The sequence below is a fragment of the Haliaeetus albicilla genome, chromosome 1, assembly GCF_947461875.1.
Source record: "Haliaeetus albicilla chromosome 1, bHalAlb1.1, whole genome shotgun sequence".
NCBI classification, from domain to species: Eukaryota; Metazoa; Chordata; class Aves; order Accipitriformes; family Accipitridae; genus Haliaeetus; species Haliaeetus albicilla.
In genome coordinates this window covers 28,244,507-28,271,833 of record NC_091483.1, presented here as the reverse complement: position 1 = coordinate 28,271,833, position 27,327 = coordinate 28,244,507, and the positions used below count along the sequence as shown (strand labels likewise).

Below are 27,327 nucleotides of genomic sequence, written 5' to 3'. Positions count from 1 at the left end.
TACAGCCTAGTGGCCTTTGAACTGGCCAGACAGCACTTGGCACCCCACTCTACATTGAAAAGGGCCTGATTTTCAGATATGAAGGAACTGCAACAGTTCCACTGAAGTCAAATATGTGAGTGCTTGCAACTCCGGATGGGTATTTTTATGTGTCTGAACCTAGTTGGCTGGACATTTTAAGACACACTAATCAAGTGTGTGCGCACCATTCAATGAAAAAGCATGTGATTCATGCAGTATTGTCAAAATACTTGCAAGAAGACCACTAATGAACTTAAGCTCCCATGTGTGTGCCTTTTTTTTTTCTCAGGCAAATTAACAGTCTTGAAAGGAGGTGTCAATCTGAACCCAAAAGAAGGTTCATCTTTCCTCACAATTCCTTCTTAACTTTAAAATAGAGGAAGTATCAACTATGAATTATTGACAGGTTGAGATTGATCTGTCACATGGGCATTAAGAATTTATTGCTTATTTCTGTGGGGGGAAAAAAATGCTACTTTTATAGATGCCTAAACTGCTTTTATTTTGTCAAAGAAGAAAAAAGACAAATGCTGAATGTATGTAAAAGCAACCATGGACTGCATTTCTTTTTCCTCACTTTCCTATGGAAAGGAGAGTGTTAAACTGCCATCCACTAAAAGCAGCGATTTTCTGCTGAGGTCTCCAAGTCAGTGAATTTACATTTCGTAAGAACACCCTCAGGGGCTTTCAGCTACTTTGCTTAAAAGGTAGACAGATACATTTACAGCAGCGCATGCAGAGCTCCATGTGCTAACATGGCCACATAGCTGCCGATTCGCTTTCTGGCACATGTGTGTTAGGGGTGACTTAGTTCTAAGCAGGTAATGCATCAGGACACTTTTATGTGTTGGCTGGGAATACAGTTCAGTAAAGAATGTGACTGTAATTACCAGTAACGAGGGTATAAATTTCTGATCCCTGCTTTGTTGGCTGAATTTTGCTAGTGTTTCTAAGCATTTACATTTTACAATTCCCTTATTTATAGCCTGAAATTTGGTACACTAGTTTTTCATGCATGTGAAATGTTTTTTATTGCATGTGGTAGGAAACTACTGCCTTCACAAACTAGACTTTCATAAAAATATTATAACCAATTTAGTTTAAAATATTTTAATGATATAATAATAGATTATTGGAGATTTTTAGTTGGAACACATTAATCCTATAGATCCTCTTTTCCTTATTTCAAATAAATAAAAACGTTTTATCATTGTGTTCAAATTCATACAGCTGCTACAAAAAAAATCATTTGTAAATAAAAAAAATTTCTCTCCTATATTATCCCCCCCAAACTGGGTCATATCAGCTATGTGGAAACCAGGAAATCTGGCATATTAGTTCATGCATAGTTTCAACCACCCAACATACAAGGGAGCATTTTTTCATTTCCATTCCAAAGCCATTCAAGCAACTTGCCTGTGCAAATCGTTCCATCCACTTCATCGCCTGGGTTGAGTGAACAGGTTTTGGGGCCAGGCTGTCATTCACAGTGGGACATTTGGAAACGTGCCTTTCTTTGATGGTTGAGCTTTCCAAGACTAGACACTTGGAAGGTCTGCATGTTGCTAGGCTTGGACATCTGGACACAGAATAAAGATCTTCTACAAGTACTGTAATTGTGAACTAATACTTGAATATTATATGGCTCCCCCGTACATGGAAAAGTATCTGGGACAAAACTTGTCCTAATTCTCTGTCTTTTTCAGCATGCATCATACTTATAGCACAGTCTGGGACTAGGCTGCCCAGTCACCACAGTAATAATACATTCCAAAGCTGCTCCCTTCTGCAGGTAGAGCAATGACTGGCTTCAATAATATTTTATATCATTTTAAGAGTAGCTCAAGTTGACTGAAGTCAATGCTTTAGGGGGTCACCTTGCCTCACTAGTCAAGTCCTAAATCAAATTAGCAAATTAATATGTACCTCTGGTGTTGACTTGGCTTTCCTCGATGATGAATCAGGCCCTTTGTTGACTCTTGTTTTCTGAGCCAGAAGATAAAATTTCCAGGCCTTATTTGGTTTTAGCTCTTGACTTCAGTAGAGTTGCACCACATTTATACGTCTGTCAGGGAGAGCAGAGTTTGCCTCTTCATATTTTTCCTTGAAAACAACTTCAGTGGAAACGTCTGAAGGTGAGTCTTTGATTCTGTGTTTAAGGGGTTTATCATGAAGGTGTCAGTGATGCCTGACTCTCTTGGAAATACTTCCTGCAGGATAGCCTGCGGTTGGCCATGAAGGATCCTAAGGGCAGAAGGAGAGGAAAAAGCAGAGATCACAGCTCCTGTATTAACTGTCCACGGAGCAGCCTCTTACAAACCCAGAGCCCAACAAAAGCCTGCTCATCTTGTCCCACCTGCTTTAAAGAGCAAAGAGCATGAAATGAGGCAAGGAGGAAGTACACCACAGTCCTGCTCTCCTCCACTTTGTTACATAATGGAGTGAGAGTACATGAGGGTGTTCCTGGCCTGAAAACATGGGTGAAAGCACAAGTACGCATTGTTGATTATAACATTATTTTCGTTAGCATACTGCGCAACTCAAACATAGCAGCAGCCAGAACCTGGCATTGACTTCAACCCTCTCTTTTCTGTCTTCAAAATGAAACTAACTTTTGACTTTTACTACAAACATCACAACAGCAGCTGCTCCTCATAGAAGAACCTGCACCATCGTCAAACTGTGGAGAAGAGTATATGGGCACAAATGAAGATACTCCTTGGTAGGCATGATTTCCCCCTCTGCTCGCCCAAACACATAAAACCTTCACCCTGACCGCCCATAAGGTCTGCATATAAACCATGCATGATGGGATCTAGCATCTACTGGACTATAGCCTGTTTCATTTTGGTTTTACCTGATGCACAATGTACTTGAGAAGTAATGTCAGGAATATAACAATTTTGTTTCAGAGACAGGAAGGAAAGCCCAGTTTCAGAGCTGACTTTCATTCCAGTTTCCAATGGAAATGTTTTTAAAACTGAAAAAGTTAAGAGGGACATTTGGACATATCCACCACATGACTGCTAATAGCCAGGTGGCCAACTTCCCTGCTTACAAGTAGAAAAGCTGAGTTTAAATTCATTGTCCTGCTTTTATCCCTACTGGGACTTTGGCCTCTGTCCCCTACAGTGGATACCAGGATTCTAACCACTGGCCTGCAGAGTAACTCTTTGGACTGGAGAACGGTGAACCGTTCACACAACAAAACACCTCTGACAAGGCTGAGAGAAAGTGGAGAGGCAGGTTTATAGGCAGATGTGCAGTTTAAGTCATCTCTGCACCCAGGCTGGACCTTATATGGGGTCACCAGTGCCCCAGGTGGTCACACTATTTCCCAGGTAGTCATTTCTTCTCTTTCTTTCCTAAAAAATCCAGCCTAGCCCTGAGAAATTTTCCCTGAGAAATTTTCATTTAAACCAACACACTTCCATGAAACATTTTGTATTTTTGTGAAATGTTGTATTTTGACAAAAGAATGTTTTCTAGAAGGTTTTTTTTCAAACAATTGTCATGACAAGCTCTAATGGATGCTAGGGGTGTTTTTAACAACCCAGATAATAGAGAGAAACATCAGCTCAAAAGCAACATCAAATCTTACGCCCAATTCTGGAAGAGCCCATTGCTCATATTGACATGGTGACTGCCAGCCGCAGTACACCACTTCAGATCATTACTCTGCCATTCTTACCATGCAATAACAGAGAGTTTGGGTCAAAACATACCACCCTTCTATGCCATCACAGTAACTTTAAAAGCTGAAACCTCATTTTCTAAGTATTTCACCCAAGTTACAATGTAAAATTGATATAAAGAATGGAGAGCTAATGTATTTCACCCAAGTTACAATGTAAAATTGATATAAAGAATGGAGAGCTAATGTTCCTGACCACATGGATTACTCAGAGATACCACATCCTATTCTGTGGTACCAGCAGCTGTGTTCCCCCAAAACCTAAGCCACAAGTCTGAGGAAGTTTAGAAGAGATGTCCTTTCATGCAGTAAAGAACTTTTCAATGTAATAGTAGAAACAGAAATCCTTTGTTTTCCTCAAATCTCAAGACAGTGCCTTTTCATCCTATGTTCAATCAGGGCTCAGCAGAAATATTTAAAAGGAGAGAAGAAAGGCTTTGTTTTTACACGGCCCTAAAGCTGCTTCTCCCTCCTTCTCCTCCTACCCTGTACTTCTGACAGACTTTTAGGCTCCATAACATCAAGCAAACTTTATTAGACTTGGGTTCACCATGATTTTATACACAGGTGTCTACATTTAGAAAAACCTACTGTGTGCAACTTTGTACATTTAAGTGCATGTGACCTTCTTGAAAAGTCAGATTATTGTCTTATGCTTGATTTCCATGTGGTTTACACCAACAGAAGTGTGATCAAAGTGTAATTTGCAATATTCTGAGCAGTTTTTTAAAGGGGCGGAAACATAGGCTTCCCTGGATTTCAAGGTGACTTTTGGTTAGCTTTTTCTGCAGGTATTCCAGGTGTTGCCATTAGTTAGACATTCTGATTCTTGCTTTCTAATTATATAGTCCACAATTACTATCACCTTCCATTTCATTTTTGACATGACATGATCTATTTGTAGATATATTTTGGGGACTCCAGGTACTAGAGCTTCAGCTAGGTATGATGCGACACAAATTGCGTGTTGCAAATTATATGTTCAGGTCTCAGGAGCACAGCTTCATTCGTCAGCCTCCCAGGGGGGCTGGGAAGTGTAACAGCAACAGTCACTTACCTGCTTGGTGAGAAAAAGGTATCGAGGCAGCTGGCTTCCTCCTGCAACCAAACGGGGTGGAAGGACGCAGCCCACAATTTGATGGGCTGGTTGCTGCTGGGGAAGAAGGACACAGGGCACTCCTTGAGAAGGCCCTTTAGCTGGGAAGAAAAGCCCAACTTTCTAACCAAGTGTTGAGCTGAGTGGTAGAAGGCAACCAGGACCCTCATGAGTCTTTCTGGCTCCAGTGGTGGCAGGCTGGGGCAGGAGAACGGGCAGGCAGCGGTGTGGATACCTTGTCTACCTAGGGTTCCAGTGTGAGTCAGCTGCACAGAGAAGACCTGCAACGTAATTTCTACACAAACAACATTCAAAGTACATCCTTCCTCGGGAATCCTGACCAAACACAATACGCTCAAATCGCAGGGAATTTTGCTTGTTATTTTGGCCTCTAAAGAGTATCAGTTCTTGAGGCAAAATGCTGCTATTGCTTACACAGGCCCCTAGCCACCTTCATAAAACCAAACTACCAACGAAGCAGCATGTCTTCCCATGTAGGAAAGAAACAGTATGTGCTGCGTGAAAGTACAACCATGTAATGCTTGCACTTTAACATAAATACCAATATTTAGTACCCTGTAGGCACTAAAAACCACCAACACTGGGTGACAGAAAGACTTATTCACAGACAGCAAAATTAAAAACAACTGAAATCAAAATTTCTGTATTTCTTTTTCAGAACAAGTTGGAAGCAAGTCATGTTCTGAGATACACCAATGTATTTAAATCTCTAATGCTGTTTAGTGGTATTTCCACTGCAGAACATGACAAAGAGCATCAGCTTTTTTTTCTTCCTCAAGTGACATCACATTTTACATTATTTATGCTTTCGCTGACTGAAAAAAGCTTAGCTGGGAAAACAACTGTGTACAGTAGTACAACACCTTATTTCTATTTTGAAATAAAATTGGAACAATTTTGAATTTAAATTGAGAAAGACTTGGCTAGAGCTAAGCATGCTTTGTGCAAAACAAATCAGCGATATATTTCTGGTTTTCCCTCCCTTCCTTCTTCACTTCTAGAGCCCTCTAATAGAGCATGCCCATCCTAGCAAATTGTGCTAAACGTCTTTAGGACATACTATGAGACTACCATTCAGCAGGACTTAAAACAGACAAAAGGACAGCTCTACACAGGTGAATGTCTAGAGCCTGACTCCGCAGTTTTCAAAGTTTTCTTTATGGATGCTATTTAAAAGATACAGCTGTTTTGCAAGAGCATGGATGACTCTCTGTCTATCTATTCCATTCTGCTTTGCTGCTGATGTTGCTCAGGTGCGTGGCACGGGGTGTCCTAGGCAGAGCTGCACTAAGGAGCATGGCTGCAGAAGGGTTCTGCTCAAGCCTCACTGGCTTGCCTCACCACTGTGGTTTGGTAGCCCATGCCAAACGAGGGAGTACTGGTTTACTTCAGAGCCTTTTACCTGACAATCAAATGCTTACTTAAAAAAAAAGGGCTGGCTTTCTGTCTGAGTCTAAGGTTGAACTCAAACTGAGGCCTCCCGTTTTAAAACATCCTAACTGCATGCTCTTTTGGGATCAGAAGTGAAGTTGGGAAGTGAAAGAAAAGGAGGGTAAGAGGACAAGCTCCATCAGCCACTCTCTGCGTACTGTCTTGATCTTTACCAAATCCAACCCAGGCTCTCCCCTAGGTTAAGCCCCATATCTAAATGGTTGCTTAAGAGAAGCAGGCAGGAACACAGCTGCAGAGTCTTAGTCATGTTTCCAAAAGAGAATCTGGCCCATCTTGAAAAATGAAGCCTGGAATAAACTAGGTTGTAGCAGAGTGATATGGATTATATCTACACTGCAGATGTACTAAAAGGAATGTGTTGTGTGCAGCTTGGCCAGGAAGGAGATATGAAGTATAGCATATATGAAACAAAACATGTAAAAGACCATGGCAGCGATAGTGGGAAAGTTTAATTATCTAGACCTCAGAGTGGATTACATTAAGCGGAGGAAGCAAAGCTTGATCTGGTACAGGACTGCTTTCTAATTTAATGTGTACATAAACTGGCAAGGAAGGGAAGAATGCCAGATGTGGTATTAAGCAACACAGAGAATATGATTTAGGACATTAAAGTACAAAAAAAAAAAAAAGGTAGAAGGAGCAGTGACTGCTAAGCTAAAACAGCTTCTGCAGCAACATTCTCTACTCCAGCTACAAGCTGTATCTACCCTCCAGAATGGAGCTGCCATGCCTACACGTCCCCGCTGGAGCAATAGCTGGGCCTGCAAAACCTCTCACCCACACCTACACAGCTCTTCCCCAGCGCAAAGCGTCCTGCGGCCAGCTGGCAAACCTGCGCAGAGACCGTCTTTCAAGCAGGCTACGGAGACCTCAGAGATACACTATGGTAGTTCTACGTCACCTCTGCCCTCTCTCGATCTGCTTAATGATCTGCAAAAGCAAGTGAGCAACGCCTGCAGGCCTGGGGGCCTGTTTATGTTTTAGCTGCCTCTGGAAGGTGCTTTCTGGGTCAGAGAGCTGTCTGGAGACACCTCGCCTGCACACCAGGAACATCCCTCCAAAGACAACTCCCTCCGTGACCTCCCTGTATACACAGGGCCTCACGGCAGGTCTCCGAAGCGTAACATCTTCATGCGTAGAAGGAAAAAGTTCATCAGATGGGGACTCGAAATCGTAACGACGGTGGGATGGAGCATGACGCAGTAAATCAAACACAGCCGTATAATCAAACACAAAAACATACGGAAGTGCCGCAAAAAATCTAGCATAGACACACAGCAGTAATAACCTTCTAGGAAGAAAAAGGGATTTATTTCTGAACCAGGTCAGATTATTTTTTTTTCCTGAGGAAATATAAGCTTTCCTCCAAAAGGTGTTCTGGCAAGTTTCAGGTTTCCTTGTGAATGCCCTACAAAACATTGTTTAGAGCTCTTAACACCAGGCAGCATTGCCACTATGCCATGCTAAAAAGCCTCGGGTAATTTATGAGCTATTTCATGTACAAGGCCAGATTCTGGTCTCACGCCACACGCTGTAAAACTAGAGCCACCTCCACTTCAATAGATCCAGATCCAGAAAAGTTCACCGCTTGGGCCCCTACCACAGTTTCAGTTTCCTCTATTGCATTATTATTATATTACTTAGCAGGTCTGCCGATGACATCGCATTCGAAATGGAGCAATTATAAACACTGGCAGGAAACGCTGGAGTAGCAAATGCTTTTTTAAAAATGGCAAGGATGTGAAGAAATTCAATGGAGATCTTTCATCTGATATATGAAAAGCAGAGGACCGCGGAAGGAATCAGTGGGGCCAGGAAAGGGATGAGTGAGAAGTCAGTGACAGATGAGACTGATGCTGCGCTGAGCCTGAATTAATATCCTTTGCCTGAGTATTTACAGAAGAAGCTGAAGGTCACATCCCGGAAACAAAGATCCATTTTCTTGAGGGGGAAAAAATTAAATGTTAAAAGGCTTTATGATCCAATCTGGACAGGTAGTTAGTTAATTAGAACTATTAAAAGTTGACAGGACCCAAGACTTAGATTAACTGCATCTCTGAAGTTGGAAGGAAATAGCAAGGGAAATTGGCAAACCTTTAGTAATACTGCTTGATAGCTTCCTGAGGAAGGTATATCTGGAGATGCCTAGAAGGTAGCTACTCCCGCTTTACTTTTTAAAAATAATAATATTAAAAAAACCCAAACAAAAAAAACCCACTTTTTTTTTTCTTTTTTAAATCAAGGGAGGATTTAGGAATCCACTCACCAGTAATCCCAACTGCAGCCACAGAACGGATATTGGAAACATTAATATGGGACGGGGTTATGCAACATGTAGAAACAGCCAGCCCAGGGAAAGAAAGGCAGCTGGATTCACGTCACGTCTGTCAAATGTGCTTTAAGTTCTTTAAGTACTTTCCTTAACAGAGAGGCAAAAGTGAAGTGCCGGGCATAATTTATCCAGACGGAAGAGATTCATTTGGTGTCGCACCCCACAAAGAGATTGATCTGTAGAATCAGTAAAGCACCATATAGAAAAAGCGTAATAGCAAATGGCTTCAAAATTATCTGTGGGACAAGAAGCAAGGTGTCAGCAAAACGGCACGGTTCAGGGTGACTAGAGGGACAGGAACAAGGCAGTACTCCCAAATTTCAGCACCATACCCACTTTTGTTCAACTTTTATATAAATGGCCTGCAGGGGATATAATTTTTAAAGTGGAATTTTTTGCTGATAGCACATAAGTGTAAAATGGTGCACAGAGCAAGCAAATTTAAAATGATTTGAATAAATTAGGCTTATGGACAGATAAAGGGCACATCCAGTTCAGTGCGGCAAAATCAGACATAAAGACTGCAAGGCACCAAATATAATCATAGGCAGGAAAAAGGGAGGAGAAAAGGGAATACTGACCAGGGGAAAGGTTATAAGGTAATTACTGATAAAATACTAAATTAATGCTTAGAATAACTGGGAAAAACAAAGACAGGCAAATTCTTCATGCTCAAAAAGACAAATTCTTCATTCTACTTGCTGAGCTGTGTCTTCAATAAAGCTGAATTGAGACACCTTTTCTAGCACTCTAAAAACACTGAGATAAAACTCCAAGAGTTTGAAAGTAAAGAGACACATTGTCTCAATAAAGACACAACATGATAAGACTTTTAAAATGTATTTTCCCCTCCCCCCAGCAAACAAACATGCAAAATTACTTTCTCGCAGTTTGAATGTTAATTTGGGGTCTATATCTGTAAAAAAACCAAGCATAAATAAATTGAAAGGTAGTTATTACCGGTGAAAACAGCCTTTTTACTGCAAAGGTTATGACATTAACCCAGGGAAAAATTCATGAATATTCACAATCACCATTTGTCATTAAGAATCATAAAATGAAATGTTGAGTAGGGCTTTAGAAAACTCCTCTAGCCTACTAAATTCCCTCTTCACTACTTGCTATTATGCTAGCGTATACCCCACCATTTTTTGGCAGTGTGTTTTAGAAACCAAATTCCTGCAAGTTTTCCTTATCCATCTCTACAAGGAAAAGAGAACGAAGATAGGAATCACAAAGACCTGCAGAAACCTGCTAAAAAATGAATGACTAAGAATTCAGCCAAGGACTTCTTCAGGTGTCTGTAACCAAAGCCAGGAATTCCCCCAAAGAAACAAAAATATTAAAAGAGGACAAAGTTACTGGGTTTGCCCCTAAATATCTCAGAAACTATTTAGTTTTCACATTTGCACCTGTCAGATTTGTTCCAGCCACCAGGTGCTACATAATGTGTGTGCAAATACAGCAGAGAGCCTTTTGCAAGGGAATAAAAGGGCTGGAAGCCTGACTTGCGTGGCGGGGGGAGAAATTAGGAGGCAGATGTTTCTCAACCAGGAGCAGCCATAGGCAGGTATAAGGACTGAATAAAAAGATAAAATTAGGTGAGGCGCTTCAACTGCAATCTCAATTCAGCAATCAATGCCGATATTCTGCAAAGCACAAAGCACAAAACTGGGGGTCCACTTACTGAGCGAGAGCAAATTCTGCAGAAGGCGGCTTTAACACCAGAGGGAAAGGATGAAAAGCCACAGCAATAAATGAAGAACCATGGTTAAAGCAGAAACCATATGCATTCAGTGAGCAAAGCAGTCGCCCACGTGGAGTGCAGCAGAAGTCCATGTGTGGATACATGCACAGAGACGCACAATAGCTTCTGAAACGTTTAGGGAAGCTCAACTGTTTATCTACATACCCATTCACCCTCATACTATGAAAACCAATGTGCCAGTGGAGGCCTGGCTGTCAATCAGCAAGGAGAATAGCTGTCCCCAGTGCTAAAACATCCCAGGCCATTTGCATGTTTGCTGTGCTCAGTGATTAACACACCACTGCAAGGGTGGCGAGGCCAGACAATCCACAGAAAGAGAACAGCTACACTGCAAGAGAAATGGGGAAAGGTACCCAGGCATTCAGATGAAGGACAGGAAAAAGGGAGTGCATTCCCATCTGTCCCCAAGTTTTAGAAATATGGTAAAGCACAAAGCAGGGAGTTTAAATCCTGGAAGTCTGAGCCATGTCATATGAGCTGAGAATGGCTGGCTGGGCTCAGCCCCTCCAGGAGCCACAGCAGCCCAGGTTTGTTTAGCAGAGGCACGAGGTAGCTCCCTGCTGTGGTGCCCTGGAGAGCAGCTGGAGCTTTTGGAGGTTTCTGGCTGCGGGCTGCTCTCTATCCCCAGTCAATAAAGGCCACCCTGATGATATGTTCTAACATCTGTCCACAGCTGCTGCACAAGCTCAGGACCACCGGGTATTTTTGCAATGTCAGCTGCATGTCTCCTAGTCCCACCACCACCATCCCCTGCTCCAATCTCAGAGTACCTGGACTGTCTTTGGGGGGCACATTTCCAAAATGCCAGAACACCCCTTTTCCCCCAGAGAGAGCGAGCAATGCAATCAGATGTCAAATTCTCAACCTACATCCACATATTGCTGATGATAAAGCTCACCTCCGGTAGCTAGCGTTCCTGTTGCATTCACGTCTTCCCTCTGGCCTATTAATATATACAGGCACTTGTGCTCATTGGCATGGTGACTGTGCTTATGTCAGTCATGCTTCTTTGTATTCTCCCTGCTTAGCCACTCGCTGTTGTGCAAAGGATGCGTGCATCAGGCTCAACACCTGCTAGAAATCTCTGAGCTCTCTGTGCCTTTCCTCTCTTCCCAAGCGCTCTGTCCTCACGTCAAGTATTTTGTATTCTTTTTCCAGTCTGATTCTCATTTTTATTACTTTTCCCACTCTTATTTTCCAGCTATCCAGCTTTCTCGGTATTTCTTCCTTTGTTATATTTGCTGTATCACTCAGGTTTTGTTGCATTTGAATTGCAGCCATTCAGAGCCACATTAATGGACAAAAAAAAAACAAACCTGAAAAATCCCAGCTCCCTTTCCCTTTTCTCTACCTCTCCTCACCCTCCAGGAAAAAAAAAAGCACTAACATCCTGCAAGAGCAAAAAGTGAAAGACAAGCAAACTGAAATTGTTGTCTGGCCTGACTCATCAAAATGACGAATCCTGATAGCACTTACACACAACGGTAACTGGACTCATAACTACACCATCACCTTACACTGATGGGAGTCCTCACTGCTGCCACCCGGGAATAGCACCCTGCCCCCTCCAAGGTCTTTGTTCCCACTTGTCCCCTCTTACTGGGAGCAGCAGTCATGCAATGGCACAAATAAACCCAAATGCTGATCCAAAACCTGATCCAGCTTAAAATCAAACCTGACCAAAAAGGACACCTATTTTCAGCCATATCCAATTCTTACCATGGTCCAGATCTAACAACAAATGTATCCTCAGTCATAGATAATCAGAATTCACTATTTCAGTAAAAGGATTTTGGCAAAGCCCTGACAAAGCTTAAATGCTCTACAGAGACATCCCAGATTTTGGCAGTGTTTAAGCTGGGAAGGTTTCTGGGGTTCAGGGCAGACCCTTGGTTTACTTAGAGGAAGACTTTAATTGAAAACCTAGACCTTGCTGTGTGAAGCAGATGTTTTGATATGAAATAATATCAGGAAAACATTTGAAAAATGGGCTAGCTACAGTAGGAATTTAAAATACATTTCAAACCCTTACCACTTAATTTGTCCCCTGAATTCTCTGTTCTCATTTTTCTGTCTTCATTTAGATCCTAAATGGCACAGTGCTACTGGTATGGTTTTATACAGTATGTATTACTATAATATTTATTACAATTAATGTTTAAACATCTTATTAACTCTCAAAGTAGAATTTGCGCCCCCCCCCCCCCCCCGACTCCTCACCACAAAAACTAGGAGTGCCTTGCAGATATATCCATGCAAAGCTTCCCCCTACACTGCCCTTCTGAATTGCCTGGAGAATAACATGGAGCCCCGAATCACAGTTCAAATCTTAACTTTCAGGAATTCACTTTGCACTGCTCCTATCACCTTGAGGAGAGCTGTGCAGGGCTGCCCCCCACCATTCATCATTTCCTCTTTCCTTAAAGATTTTTCTTTCCTCCATTCGCTTGCTGCGTTATTTCCCGGAGGACTGCTGCTGGATTGACTGGGCTTTAATTGCTCAGCCCCGCCAGGCTCAGGGTGGAATTTCACCTTCGCTTCTCCCCCTGCTCCCCGCCACTCTCCAGAGCTGCTGCAGCTCTCAGTGACTTCTGAGAAACAGCGATTAGCGATTCACTAAGTTTGTCACTTTATTGCCTTCATGTGGATATGCACGATGTAGGCCAGCTGATTTGCATTTATTCCCACTATCCCCTCTCTGCTTTCCAAGAGCTATCTTCCCAAGATCTGTATTACTTTCCAATTGTCCCTTATTTTAAAAGGAGTTTAGTGTTGTTACGACTTTACTCATCACTCCTTTCCTCCTCCTCCTCCTCACATATTAATGGACATGCTCTTCATACTGTCGGTCCTCCTGCTGATGCATTTGTATAGTCAGTTCTCATTCCCCAGACCAGCTTTAGCCAACTTTGCTACTTCCCCCCATCCCCACCACAGAGCTTGCTCTAGGCTGTACTCTTGCTTTCATCTGCCTGCTTCTCTGTTGACGAAAGGGTACCTTATGCCCTCGTATATACAAGTCATCCTTCATGCGTCTACAAGAGGTAGAAATTTGCTGCCACATGAATCTCTGGCAAAGAGCCATCAGGAAAACAGGTAAGGTGAACAAGGAGTATCTGCATTACCACAAGCCCTGATACCTTGGCAGCATCGGTCAGAAGTTGCCTGTATCCTTTGCTATTAATCATTCCTCAGACTCCTCAGAATGAGACCGAGTTGGGGGAAAAGGGTCTGCAATGGGCAAGAAGGTGCTCATTCTGGAAAGGGGCTCAGCTGTCTTGTTTCTGTCTCTTTCCTATCCTCTTAGAGCAGCTCAGAACTGCCAAGGGGCCAAAAACCCGGGCCAGGTTTCCTTGCACTTCCCTGTTTCTGTCTGGTTCCAGTTATCACTCCTTGCCTGTCCTCAGTGGGTATTCATTTTGCCTGTGCTCACCTATCCACATGTCCTGGCCTGGGCGCTCCTGCCCCAGGACATACAGACTGCCCAGTCAGTCCCTTTTATTCTCCCAGTGCGATAGGCAACAGCATCTCCACCACACAATCAAGTAGGCCCAAGTCAAAGGCACACCGGCAGTATTTTAAATTTTTACATGGTCTTAAACTATGCAGCCTCTAGCTGGAAGCACAACTTACAATATAACTTGGCAAGATTTTCTCAGAGGGGATTAGTTTCAGTGACTGTCTGCGAGAAAGTGAACCTCCCTTTGCCAACTCTTGCCTCTTCCTCTTAGTTTTCCTGGTTGCTTTATCCTCCCCATGAAAGTACACTGCGCCTGCTAAGTATATGGGGAAAACACAGGGATGAGCTACAAGAATGAGGGCACACCAAATGTCACTCTAACGTATGAGAAGACCACAGCATGGACTAATGCCTCATTCCCAAGTTTAAGGAAGAGCTAGTCAGCTTCCTGCTCTTCCATCCAAGCCTGCAAGCTCCCTTATGAAAGAGGGAGGTGGCTAGACACTCACTGCTCCTCTCCAAGAGGTCTGTGCTCCAAGGCCAGCCTTGCACAAAGCACCCTCACTTCCTCACAGGAATGCAAGAGTCTTACGGTTGCATGTGAGAACTTCAGGATGGCAGCTGTATAGCTGAACCCTCGTCTCATCATGTAGGGCTGCATCTGTTGCTTATGTTCAGGGGAGTGGGGGAAATAGACAGTGAAGATAAGGAGTAAATAGGAGAGAAAGGCATCTGCGTGAAAGCGAAATTCAGCTGAGACCTCCAGAAGGCAAAAAATACGGGCTGTGGCCTGCATAGCCTCTGCTGATGGGCTCGCACAAAGGCCCTCAGTGTGCAGCAGATATTCCAGCTCTGTCGTTGTGCAGATAATTAAAAACAATAATGAAAGGGAGGTTTTTTATGCCTGCGCTCTAGCCACAGCCTCAGCTCCTGAGCTGCAGAAGCTGAGTGGTCCCTCTGCAGCAACATTTGCATTATTGCTAATCTGTAACTGGGATCCCCACTTAGCTCTGTGACTCTCTCTGACCATTTTCAGACCTTTACCATTCAAGTCAAGAGGCTCCTTCCTCTAGAAATTATATTAAGATTTGAAAGCACATTTCCTAATTTGTTTTAACAGGCTGCAATGATTTCTGTTCATATCTACGTGAGTGCATTGTTTTCCCAGCATACACCTCGAAAATAAAACAAGAATCATATCCATTTCATAATTCCTTCTAAAATCAGGTATACAGGAATTAAAAAATGTTGATACTGTTACATCTCTCTCATCCAGCAACAGAAAATGACAATAAGGTCTTGCTTTCTCCCTCAGACAGTAAGGACCAAATTCACACACAAATCTAAGTGCATCTGCAGTATTCCACCTAAAGCAAGCTAGCCTGTGTAAGTAGGCTACCACTTACTTTAATTTCTGTCTTCTTACATCCTTCCGATTGCTGTCTTTCTTGCTACACATCTCTTTCAGCCCCTCATCATGTAAATTATTCCACGTTAAACTCCTTCAGATTCACTTAGACCAAGAGGATTAATTTCAGAGCTGATGTGTAAGAAGGTGTAAATTCTACACTAGGGTGTGAGAAGGGATGAGATTTTCCCTGCACGCTTTGGCTGTCCTCCTCCTGGATTTACACAGAAAGGAATCCCAATCCCTTTGTCATTGTCAGGAAGAGGCTGAGGAATCTAGAAGTACACATCATAGCAGCTTAGATTTATTCAGACTCATCTCTTAGTTTGGGTCTGATATGAGTATTGTGTAGACTTGTCCCTTCCAAATTTAAGGCCAAGTCTGGAAATGGTGGGAGAGTTTCTTTCCTAGGGAGATAATCCTAGAGTTAAACAAACAAAAAGGATATATAAAGTTATATTGTCCCCAGTATAACTGAGGACATACTCGGCGCTCTAAATGCAATCCACATGACTGTCCAGTGTCACCTAACTTCATTTTTATTCACTTAAATGGGAAGCTCAATGATCAGAGCTGCTATGTGGCTACAGCTTTCGCTGAGCTCTGTCTGCTTACAGCACTCCTGGGAGAAGAAAAATCAAGCCATTTATTTAGGTGACTTCCTATAGATGGAGGTTCAGTAATTTCAGTTTTGCAAGCCTGAATGTTTGCAGATGATATAAAAAGATGTGAAACAGATATTGACTAAAATCACCTCAACATTTAGATGGTTCCTGACTGTAATAAAATATCCCTGCCAGAATGATCGGTTCTCTGTTGGTGCAAATTCAGACTGGAGATAAACAGGCATGACTTCAGAGATGCCAGTGGAGTTAGCCCCAAGATAAATTTGGACGTGTAAATTCAGTCAGAACACAGATCCCCACAAATATTTCAGACTTTCTCCAGTCTTGCTGAAAAGGCCATTACTTCTGCTCTTACGCTTCGCAAGGAAGTGAAAGAGATGGATTGCAAACCCTCAGCTTGCTGTCTCAAGTGAAAATTCTCACTGCAATATTTTGGAAATTCAGAAACTTTCTGACCATTTAATATGCTGGAACCTTTCCCCACTGGGCAACTGAAAGTTATCACTACCTAATGATTATTCAGTGACATCTGCAAAATAAGTTTGATGTTTTTGGGCCAGTTTCTGTTGGACAGATGTCAGTACCATAAACTATGCTATCGTTGGCACTAATTGGTATCATCCTTGTCAAACAATCTGCAGTACAGCAAAAAAAACAGAAGGAGCACTTACATTAAATTTCCCTTTTGCTTATGCAAGTTTTTCTTCATGTCATGGACACTTTCTCTTACCCCAGTTGTCTCTGTACCTTCGAAAAACAGAGGACTCACCAAGGTAAAAGCTCAGGCTCTTCAAGAAGCATTAAATCCAGCATTCTGTGTGTGGATCCCCACAGAGAAGACACAGACATTAAATCTCATTCTAAACTGTGTTTACTCTCAGTAAATATTTCTTCTTGCAAAAAGCATTGCCATGGCATTGTGCAAAGCTGTATAAACAGTTGTAATTTTTGTCCTACTTTTTGATCCTTGCAGCTTGCGTCCAGGTTGCTGAATTGTTCAGTTGTCAAGGGCAGGTTTAAAAATTTTATGCATCGGCATGGCATGTGATGTAAGCTCTCATGCACCTGACATCTCACGCATGAATAAGTCAGGCATGGCTGGTGATTCACTGTTGAATTTAAAGACAAATAAGAGTGGCTTTCTATGAGGATACAATGCAGTGAGCTCAATTTTGCAATTAGGAATTAAAAAATATTTAAAATCTCAAATTAGATTTTGTTTTAAAAATGTTCCTTGACAAACTGTTTTCTGTAAATCACTGAAGTTGTGTAACTTTTTCTGTGCAAATATATGCACACTGGGTCCTTTGCCTGTCTTAGATGTGCTGTAATCTACTCCTGACTGACTTACTTAGGAGTAGATTGTCCCTACGCTTGTCCCTACGCTAGTTACTGTGCTCCTCGTTCTTTCTGTGCTAGCCTCATATAATCCTCTTATGTCACACACTAAAGTGCTGTCACTGCGATGAACTATGATTTCTCTTAGGACCTTCTAGGTCTACACTGGGTATGGTATTGCAGGACAGGACAGAAATCCAAAAGCACTGACATTTTAGATCAGTCACAATCAAACAATGCTTACTAGCCCTGAATGCATTCAGGAGTAGCAAGCAGTTGCAGAGTAGTTAACAGCTGCAGAAAGTTATCAGTTTAATTTTGCCATATAAGCAGAAGATCAAAACATGCAGAATAACTACCTACTGTCCAGAATTTCCTGGTTCATATTTGTCTATGTCCCAAAGCTGCAAATAAAAGCATGAGCTCACTTCAGACCTGCAAGCAGCACCCTGTCCACTGCCTTCATGGGGGTCATTCACATTTAACTGTGCAAGTTTGCAAAACCAGGGCCTTAATTTGGGAGCTCTTGATAATTTTTCACAGACAGGCCTCAAATTTGCCCTTCCTATCCTATTGGTTTCAGTCTGAATTATATATGAATTTCCAGGGGCGAGATAAGGGCCACAGACATTTCTCTCTCTTCTCGCTTTCCAGTCATTTCTTTTCATTTATTCCACACCAGCAGTTACAAAAAGTGGTCTGGGGATTGGAGTGCCGTTCTGGCAGTGAGTAATAGGGAGTCTTGGTTTGTTAATATGAATAGTCTTCAAAATAAACAGGTAAACTGAAAGATACTGGAGGAAAATGATTATGAGGGGAAAAGAGGGATTTATGTCTAGCTCTGACAAACTGCTAATACCAGGTCTCTCAACCAACAACTAGTCCACAGTACTTTGTTCCAAGTTCGTTTTCCAAGGAGACATTTCAAGGCAAGCTTCCCAGAGAGACAATCACTCTCCCAGAATAAGAGACACGAAGGATATTAGAAAAACTGAAGGCTGATTGAGAAGGAAGATTTTAAAGGGCAGCCAAATTCCCTCCTATGGCAAACTGGGACATAGCTGTCATCTGTGCTTTTTTTTTTTAAAAAAATAAAAATCTCCTGGGCTCCTAGTTTAATACCTTTTTTTTTTTTTTCCTTGGTCTAATCAGTGAGTATGAGGTAAAGACACATTCATGTCCTTCAAAAAAGGTAGTAACGCAAAGTTTCCAATTACCCTTTAATTAAAATATTAATTAATTAACAAAGTGTATTTATGGAATAATTATATAATTTCACACACCATCGATCGTATTTTAAACAAATTCATTTAATTAAGTTGACATGTACACTGCATGCTCTCTGTAGAGTTATTCTTAGAAACCAGTGCATGTCTGCCTTTAAGGAGATTCAAACTGCACGGGGGAAGTTTACAATGGCCCACAGTGGTATTCAGAACAGAAATGAAGCCACTTCACACTTTTAAGTAAATTTAATACCAGTGACTGTATCCCCGAAGGCTGAAGTCCCCTATCTGCATAAAAGGCACTGGGAAGGCAAGAGCAGCGTGAGCTTTCTCACTACCAATATCCCTCATCCTGACCTGGAGGGGCCGACTTTAATAAACGGTTAATCATTATCCTCTTCGCCAAGCCTGTTAAGCAGCTTAAGAAGCTTGGCATTTCTGTGGTGGGACTCAGCTAAGGCTACCAAATCATTTCACGCAGCCTGCTGAAAGCCATCACATGCAGACAGCGCGGTGTGCCAGGGCAGCATTTAAAGAGAGCTCTGGGTACATTTGGCAGATTTCCCCTTGGAGTCATCCGTTTTGCTCTGCCTCCTGCGCTCCCGTGGGCTTTGTGATGGGTTGCGGCCCCGAGTCAGGGGATTGTTGCCTCCCTTCTCCTTCCAGCACCTGCAGTCTGGTCTGCCTCTGCACTGTGGCCTCCTGCATCCTCACTGCTTTTTAAGGTTAACTCAGGATTTTCTAACATCCCTGTTCACAGTTTGGGTCTCCGATACCCATTACCATCTCTTTCTGAATGAAGGATTCCAAATTACCTGCATGAGTCCTAAGTCTTAAACCTGTTATAAGTGTTTCAAGTGTCCCCCTTCTTTTGGCCTCTGCTAGGAAACTAATATTGTAGTTCCAGAGTTTCATGCCTTCCAACTGCAATATTCCTCACATTTCTGCAATGGTTTGGTAACAGTTTCTTACTTCCTCACTCAGCTTATTAAACAATGCTAGCTTGCTGAACAAGCCATGTTAATAAAGCTACTTGCCTGTTGCTTATATGCCCTTTCAGAAGCTCCCTTCAACTTCATAAAAAGGTGTTTGCTGAACTGCTTTTGGGCATTCAGTGCTTTTCCAGAGTACCAGTGCCCTGGGAGTCCTTAGCTTCTGTTGTGTGGTGTTCTCCACTCACAACCTTCCCACCCACTCCTCCCCAGACAGGGCACCCCACAGAGTCCTTTGCTGCTTGGTCAAGGACTACTCTGCACTTTGCAGCCTTCTCCCCACACAGCCAGCATGATAGTACTCACCACCACCTTCCAATCAATGTCCATTCAGTGACAGCAGCCACATCTTGTTGCATGTGTAACACGAACCTCGCAAAATTCATCAAGCAATTTAAAATCTGTGTAGAGATGTTGACTTGAACTGATGTTAGTGAAGTAACAGGAAGTATATCCCTAAGGATCTTGTCCCAGTAATATCACTGAAATGGGCTATTCATGAAGGTGAATATCAGAAGCTGAATCTATCTGAGAAAAGACAACATAATGTGCCTCTGGGTGTTTACAGTCATACATTTCAATCCTTTATGTTTCCTTATGTCTTTAATTTTTTAGGTTGAGTCTGAAAATTCAGTTGTCACTCTTTTACTCTCTTGTTCTTATTGAGAATTTATTTAATGAAAGTTGAGATGAATTGAAAAAGGGAAGAAAAGCAGCCCTCAAACTCCCATAACCAGTTCCATTCACTTCTCCCACTTCCAATTTCTCATGATGTTGGAAGTCAGAATGAGGGGACTGGCTGAAATTTTCAAGAGCCTCTTAATGCTGCCTGGATTCTTTAGTTTCTGTTCAGTCACAGCCAAAACCAATAAAATCCTGCATTAAAACTGGTATTTAACACCATAGGTGGTATAGAACTCTGGTTCAATTTTAGACTATACATGCTTGAGGAAAACTAGCCAAATGCAGAAATAAATGACGAGAGTAACAAGATAACACAGATGAGAATATTAGCAGTATACAAATGCTTCTCACAAGTGGGCAACAGTTTTCAAACCACTCATTAGAAACCAAGATGAAACTGATTAATAACTAAAAAAATACAGGCAGATTCTGTGCTAGCAAGGTTTACAAGAGCTCCACCAACTTATCTTTCCACTATCGCAGATTCTCCTGTTTTAAGAATGAAAACCTGATTTGGTAACAATCTATAATAGCAGTAATCTGTGCCTTCTGCCATCCAGGTAAGTCTTCTGATTTCCAGATATTTACACTAGCAAAGAAGGTAGACGAAGCCCCCCAATCCACTTCTTTCTTTCACATGTGTAAAGCAGTGCCCTTAAATCCACATTTAGATACTCAGATAAGTGGCCTGAGATTCAAGTGTGCTAAGCTTCCAGCAGTTTTTAATGAAATCACTGCCCTTTTTACTTTGTTAAACATTATCACTATGTGAAGCTCTTCATACTGTCTCTTTGCAAAAGGCCCTTTCCATCTCTCCCTATAGATTTCCAAGCATTTTGTCCACAACAAAACAGACATTCCCAGCTGAATGATTCTCAATCCCTCACAAAGCACAGCACATTTTCTTGCTGTCACAGCCAACCTCTTTCTTCCACCTCTCCCTTTTTCTCACAGCCTCTGCCTGCTGATTCTCAGCCAGCTCTTGGACTTTCCACACAAGTTGGTTGTGACTGGCCCAGCTTTTCATCTTAATATATTACCCCAGGATTGCAATTACCTTTTTTCCTTTACTCTCTGTTTCAGCCCCTTTGCCTTCAGCCTGGCCCTTGAATGCTGTTGTTTCCCATATCCCCAATCTATCCACTATTCTCTCTCTCTGTTTTCCCTCTCTGCCTTCTCTAGAAGCCCTTAATCACACCTCTGTGTCCTCCCTGCTTCACCTCTTTCCCTCTCTCTCTTTCTCTCTCTGGTTACAGCTCTGCAGGCAGGGTTTACGAGCAGGGATCTCTAGTGATGTCCTACAGGAATATGCCTTGGCACACTGTCTGGACTGTTCAAGCCCTACTGCACCCCTGAGTGCCACAAAAAGCTCTACGCAGAGAGGCAGAACAGAAAAGAAATGCTTTACAGCCACTTTCTTGTATGCTATTTTTTCCTCTCAGCATCTAAGGAAGATTTAGAAGGAGGGGGGGGGAGGAAAGAGCCTAGATTTACAAACAACAATCAGGCAGGTAAATATTGTGCAGTTTAGTTGCAGTCAAGGGAATACAGGAAGAATGTATTTAAGGAAGAATAAGCCAGAGTCCCTTACGCTCATAACTGAGCTACCAATTTCAAATTCTTCTGGTGTGTCACCCAGTTACCTCAGTACTAATAATATCATACCCAGAATCCACTTAGCCCTCTTTAGAATTAATTAGTATTGTACAGCCTGGTCCAAGCTGGTGAGCTGAGTGCCCGCCGAGAGATGCTCAGAGTTACGGCACCAATAGCATTGGGTCTCACCGCTGAGTCCACAGATACAAAAGAACGTAAAAATAAATAGCCACGCTCTGCTCTCAGCTACATTTTCTTTGCTTGTTGATTTTAGGAGAACACTGGTGTCACTGAGAGCAAAACTTGGAACAAATTTTTAATACTGATCACACCTATGTAAGAGATAGGCACAGCTATTCATCAGCTCCTGCAACGCATATCCCTTGCTGTATCCAGTGGGAGAAGCTAGACTGGTGCAAGCAGAGATGGAGTACTTCCCTGAGCTGCGTGGTCAAGTCTAGTCCACAAGGCCCAGAATCACACCCAGGATCTTCCCTCCCTCCCTTGCAGTGCTGGCTCCTGATAAGATAGAAACCAACAAGGAATGAGCACGTTTTTCCTGATGCCTCAGGATACCTGCATTCCTCCCCAAAAGGCCTCCGTTACCTATCATCATCGTAGCAGTCTTACCTCCTCTCACAAATCCTTTTAACTTTGATCCACCAGCAGTGGGCTGGGGACTTTGAAAGGAAGCAAACATTTATTTCTAAAGATTGAGACGTATCATGTATCACATGCAGCTTCACAAAGCAGACAAAAGCAGAGTCCAACATCAAAGTGAAGCGGAGAACGTCGCAGTAATCTAGAAGCCAAAGTCATACAGAAATCAGGAAAATTTTGGCTCCAGTTAGAAAACAGAAACTCTATTTACTGCCTCCCAGACTGAAATTTTGAAGCATGCTTTACATAGAACTACTTTGCTGTGAAGTACCTTACATTGCACTGCAGAGACAGGCGGTACAGGACTGCCACCCATAACTGAGTGACAAAAGGCCCTTAACAATCTACTGAAGCATCCAAGCCTTGCTTCCCTTCTTAATCACACTCTTTGAAATCGTTAAAGATTCACGTGTAGTGCAAAGAGCAGATATGTTTTGTGTTGAAAGTACCAACTCTGTTGTTGCAACAGCCTGGAAACTACACCTCCTAGTCACATACACCCATGTAGCAAAAATAACCCATGTGTTTCCATATGAAACTTGAGATCCAGCAAGTTCTGGCTGGCACCAAGCGTGGCAGTACTCTTGACCAAGCAGCTCTCCTGCCTGCCTGTATCCACAGTCATTGAACATCTATCATAACAATTGATGACAGAGATGAAGATACTGAATCTATGACTTCTCTCTCTCATAATGAATTCAACATTTCTCAGGACAATAAGCCTTTAAATTACTGATCACATAAGCGGTCCAAAACAGTCCATAACTTATTAACATATGAAAAGAACAAAAAATATACCCAAGACTATGATTATTTTTTTTTTCAGTGACAATACAAGCCATTGGAACAAAGCTCAGAATTAAAAAAAAAAATCTATCTGTACACTTCAAGGATTTTATGCAGGACTTTTTTCCTTAATAAGTCATGGTCAGCAAGAAAAAGAATGTGCCAAAACCTGGTATTTAATTAAACAGTGTACATTTCTCACTCGTTTTGTTTGCTTTTCTGCATATGGATTTCTCTAAGGTCCCTAAAGCAGCAAACCCAAACACTTTTAAAGATGTTCTCCTGCAATATGTAATTGAAATTCCTTAAAATATTTAGAGAGTTCTAGGAGAGAATGTTCTGCAACAATTAATTACTGTAGTGTCACGGTAGCAACATCGGTGGCACAGCTGAGATGGCACAGTAGTTTTTAAATTCCTATTCTTAGCTACTTATAATTTTGTCTATACACTGAAATTTTTTAGCATTAACTCCAAATTGTACCTTTGGAATGCTTTTTTTTTTCCCCTCCATTTCCTAATTTAGTTCAGCATCATAAGCCAAAAGCAGTTTTCTCCTAAAACTCCAAATTTGTCATGCCTAGAACTGAATGAAAAGGGTTGGCTTTGTCTGTTTAAAGGAACAGAAGTTTGAAGTATCTCCATTGGGTAAGAGTATTTCTGTACAGCTTGAATGCTTTTGCCCCAGCCAGTGAGCTTTTCCAGGCTGAACTAGGATGCACCTTGATCTAGCAAGGGACACACGTATACCCACCTAACCAAGCATGGGGATAGGCCCATAGACCTCTACACATGCTCAGAGCCAAATACTTCACAGGATAAACCTCCATTTACAAGATATTTAATTCATAAGGTAGGACCTCTAGCATTCCTTCTCGTTCTGTATTTCTGTGAATAAACCAGTACATAGCCATACAGAATTTAAATCTTCACTATTATTTCCTAGGCTTATGTTTGATGAGACAAATCTTAAATACCTGGAGTGGAAAGTAAGTGCTCATCCCATATTTTCATATCAGACAGCTTAAAATCTTAGTTATTTGGGGCCAGATTTTAAGGTATTTAGGTGCTCAATTCCCATGCAGCTGCTTAATGAGGTATTCAAATACAAGAGGCCTTCACAGCGCTTGAGAGACCATTCTGTGCTTTCCCCATTTTAATTGTTTTTCAAGCTTTATCTTTCCATTAGCTCATTCTAGACTTTTCTTGCTTTTGTTTGTAGGTCTTTCCAGGGCTTCCCAGGATGTCCCAGGGTCATTTCCTCTATTTCCTGCAACCTGTAGATATGCATTTTGAAGAAATATTGGGCAGACTGCTGCCCTTTATAGGGGCAATGCCAGCACCACTGATGCTGCAATAGGGTAGAGAGTATGGCTTCGCCTCTTGTTATCTTGGGTGAACCATCACCTGTTTTGCAAAGAGATTCTCTGAATTCTCCGAATGTATATTCACTGCAGAGAATGCTGCATCCTTTGCAGTTTCCTTTATGTTTCAATTAGGAGGAGTAAAAATAGAGGGTAGCAAGCCAAATTAACAAAGTGGATGGGTTGGATTAAGCGATATAAAAAAAAAATCTGGAGAGTTAATGGCTGAGCAGATAATATGTTATTTTCTGCCAAATTTTTAATGATATTTTTAAAAACAAACATGCTATAAGGTAAATTTACATTTATCTACAGGTGTAAGTTCCTGCAGAGCCAGGAGCCTTACTTTAGTACAGGCAATAGTGGTTGAAGCTATAGTTAGGCAAATGGAGTAAGGGCAAACCTGTCCTGCTTCAAAGACAGACAGGAGGAAGGGAGGAGGAAGGGAGGAGGAAGGGAGGAGGAAGGGAGGAGGAAAGGAGGAGGAAAGGAGGAGGAAAGGAGGAGGAAAGGAGAGTCCTATCCAATCTGCTAGACCCCTCTGAGGCTGTCGGCAAGAGCAAGCAGAGAAAACCCAAGTGACACAGGCTGCTTGGACTTTCCAAGAGCGTTTGCCAAATTCCCCTCCAGACTGCCATTCCGGCGGGCGAAGGCGCCCGGCCCAGCCGGCACGGCGAGTCTCGGCTCAGAAAACCGCAGAGACGCCGAAAGCGGGAAGGTTTCCCGAACACCGCGGCGAACCCCGGTAAGCCGTCCCTCTCCCGCAGCGCGGGGGCTCACGTTTGGCCGCGGTCCAGCCCCGCCGCCCCCGACCGAGGACTCCCCGCTCGGCTCCAGCGGCGGGAGGGCCTCGCCCTGGGCCCGGGGCGGCGGCGGCGGCGGGGGGCGGTGGCGGCGGGGGGCGGCGGCGGCGGCAGAGCCTATCCCGGGGCCCCTCCAGGCGCGCGTCACAAAGCCCTCTCCCACCCTCCGCCCCTCCTCCCTCCCTCCCTCCCTCCCTCCGCCGCCGGCAGCCGCGGGCTCGGAGCCGTCTGACCCGGCGCCATCCGCCCGCCCTCGGGGGGAGCGCGGAGCAGGGCCCGGGGGAAGGGCCCCAAGGAGGGCGCCTGCGGGAACCTGTTGGGGGGGCTGCGAAACCCCGACCCCCCCGCTCAACGCCCTGGCTCTCACGCTGTTGGAAAAGGCTTCCCAGGAGGAGCGCGCTGAAGCAGCAGCGCTCAGTCTTCCAGCCAGGATGCGTTATCGGGATAAAAATGCGTGTCTGTATTGCACCTACCTCCCTCCCCCGCCGGGGTCAAAATAAGGTCAAAAGACTACATATTGGTTATTTCTTCTTTTGCAGTAACCCATGACACTTCTCAGTATACTTAACAGTATCCATAACAACCGCTATTCCTCGAGGAAATTTTAATTACAGCATTCTCTGGAACTGTTGATTGTTTATTGTGATGAGACGAAGAACACGGGAAGAGAAGATTCATGGAGAAACATGCTTCAAACCAGGCTGAGGAAAAGGTTGCTTTACACTCTTTACTCCTGATGCATAAAGCCCCACATCAGGCATAGGATGGAGAAGAGAGATCTTAAAAAAACAGATGTAAGGGGCCTGTACCTAGTATTGCTCTCGTAATTTGTTTAGAGTGATCACTTTTCCAAGGGAGCTGAAGAAGCTGCAAGATGTGCTGATTCCAGATTAAAAAGAAAAGTATAAAAAAAACCTGACAGTGCTGGAATTTTCTTACTAATATTGAACTAGATTGTGGTACCCTTAACCATTATGGGCATTTATTTCAGGGGTGCAAATACTGGAAAAAAGGTATTCTTAATGCAAATAAAAGTCAAGACTACATTGCAACTTAAGAAGAGCAAACAGCAGTGCAGACTGGGATGTGTATTTAAGGGAAAAAGAAACCAAGGAGGAAGGAACGAGAAACTGATAATAAAAGCATCGAAGGGTAAGGTAAATCAATTAGAAAAATAGGAAAGAAAAGATCTGCTCAGTTTAAAAGGATGGGTGGATGATTCTTCCTCCCCACCCCATTACTGGCATTTGGTACAGAGAATAACTCCAGCAACTGCTTTGCAGTGCAAGGTCTTGGTTTCCTTTCTGTGAACAAGGGGTGTAGGTGGAAATCCACATCAACTTTAATGTGCTAATTCCACGTACACGAACCAGAGCGTAGTCTTAATTAATCCTGTAAGGAACAAACCCAACAGACTGGCAACAGCACAAACAGACTAGAGAAGATACTCAAAGTCATACATGAAAATGATGAATGCTACTGAATTTATCTTTTGGGGATCATCTACGTTTTAAATAAATCCAGATTTTAGATGACAAGTCAAGTTTACACCAGTCATGGGGTCACTGTTTCACATAGTGACAACCAGAAGATCCAGCCATGTTTCAGGAACTTCAGGATTGTGTCCTCTAGCCACTGAGCCATTAAGTGGAATCTGAAATTTTCAGGCTGTGATCGCATTAGCAAACTTTAACGCCCATCATAGCAGAGTACAAGTAGACAGGGCTCAGGCATTAAAAAAACAACCCGCAGAACAAAACAGTCTGATATTCCCTCATGCCTCACTTTGTCAGTGTTAAAATCTCTTTAGGAGTATAATATACCACAGGATGCTTCACAATCAAGAAAGATACCAGCTGGGGCTTTGATGTCAAGAATATCAACTCCCCATGCAAGAATCCAGAGTAAGAAATTTCAGAGGAGGAAGAGGCATGCTGCAGAAATCTCAGGAAAAGGCCTTTCAAAGTGAGGCGAGATCACAGCTTTCCATTCTCCTCCAAG

General features: G+C 42.8%; 1 long non-coding RNA gene across 1 annotated transcript; it reads right to left on the bottom strand.

The window, feature by feature from the left end:
• Positions 1–1,445: 1,445 nt before the first annotated feature.
• Positions 1,446–5,514, bottom strand: LOC138685151 (uncharacterized). Its single transcript, XR_011324421.1, has 3 exons — positions 4,773–5,514; positions 1,948–2,265; positions 1,446–1,600 (listed from the first exon to the last, which is right to left on the bottom strand). It is a non-coding gene; the product is annotated as an uncharacterized lncRNA (long non-coding RNA).
• Positions 5,515–27,327: the final 21,813 nt, after the last annotated feature.